This window comes from Bison bison, unplaced genomic scaffold, assembly GCF_000754665.1.
Source record: "Bison bison bison isolate TAMUID 2011002044 unplaced genomic scaffold, Bison_UMD1.0 scf7180017864128, whole genome shotgun sequence".
NCBI lineage: Eukaryota > Metazoa > Chordata > Mammalia > Artiodactyla > Bovidae > Bison > Bison bison.
The window spans coordinates 2,509,840-2,511,191 of NW_011494700.1; the positions used below are offsets into that span (position 1 = coordinate 2,509,840).

At 41.6% G+C, this 1,352-nt stretch overlaps 1 protein-coding gene across 1 annotated transcript in view; it reads left to right on the forward strand.

Annotated features, from left to right (window-relative positions):
- Positions 1–1,352, forward strand: part of UCHL3 (ubiquitin carboxyl-terminal esterase L3 (ubiquitin thiolesterase)) — a 47,975-nt gene that overhangs the window by 29,583 nt on the left and 17,040 nt on the right. The window lies entirely within an intron of this gene.

Below are 1,352 nucleotides of genomic sequence, written 5' to 3' on the forward strand. Positions count from 1 at the left end.
CACAGGCTCTGGGGCACACAGGCTTCAGTAGTTGCAGCTCCCAGGCTCTAGAGCGCAGGCTCAGTAGTTGTGGTATACAAGTTTAGTTGCTCCATGGCTTGGGGGATATTCCTGGGTCAGGGATCGAATCCATGTCCCTTGCTTTGGCAGGCAGATTATTTACCATTGAGCCACCAGGGAAGCACATATCTTCATCTTTAAATAGAAATGATTGTAAGTTCTACCTTAGTGGGATCATTGTAAGAATCTGTATAGAACATTTGGTATGCAATGGTAAGCACTCAGTGTTAGCTGTTAATATTGTTGACTAATGAACATCTGAACTAGTGTGACTATTTACTACTGTGTGTGCTTTATCACTCAATCGTGTCCAACTCTCTGCAGCCTCATGGACTGTAGCCTGCGAAGCTCCTCTGTCCATGGGATTTTCCAGGCAATAATACTGGACTGGGTTGCCATTTCCTACTCCAGGGATCTTCCTGACCCAGGGATCAAACCTGTGTCTGTTGTGTCTGCTGCATTGGCACATGGATTCTTTATGATTAGTGCCACCTGGGAAGCAGTTTATTTTAATATGTTAAAGGCTCAGGTAGAAAAGGTAGACAATATGTACCAACAGATAGGGAATATCAACAGAGTTGGACACTATAAGAAAGAATCAAGTGGAAATCTAGAAATTAAAAGCACAATACCAGAGACAAAGAATGCCTTTAATGGGTTTGCCAATAGACTCAACAAGGCAGAAGAAAATATGTGAAGTAAATGTGAAAATAAATTGTGAAATTTCTGCTTTATTGACTATGCCAAAGCGTTTGACTGTGTGGATCACGACAAACTGTGGAAAATTCTGAAAGAGATGGGAATACCAGACCACCTGACCTGCCTCTTAAGAAATCTATATGCAGGTCAGGAAGCAACAGTTAGAAGTGGACATGGAAAAACAGACTGGTATCAAATAGGGAAAGGAGTACGGCAAGGCTGTATGTTGTCACCCTGCTTATTTAACTTATATGCGGAGTACATCATGAGAAACGCTGGGCTGGAAGAAGCACAAGTTGGAATCAAGATTGCTGGGAGAAATATTAAGAAGCTCAGATATACAGATGACACCACTTTTACGGGAGAAAGCGAAGAAGAATTAAAGAACCTTTTGACTAAAGTGAAAGAAGAGAGTAAAAAAGGTGGCTTAAAGCTCAACATTCAGAAAACTAAGATCGTGGCATCCCGTCCCATCACTTTATGGCAAATAGATGGGGAAACAGTGGAAACAGTGAGAAGACTTTATTTTTTGGGCTCCAAAATCACTGCAGATGGTGATTGCAGCCATGAAATTAAAAGACTCTTACTCCTTG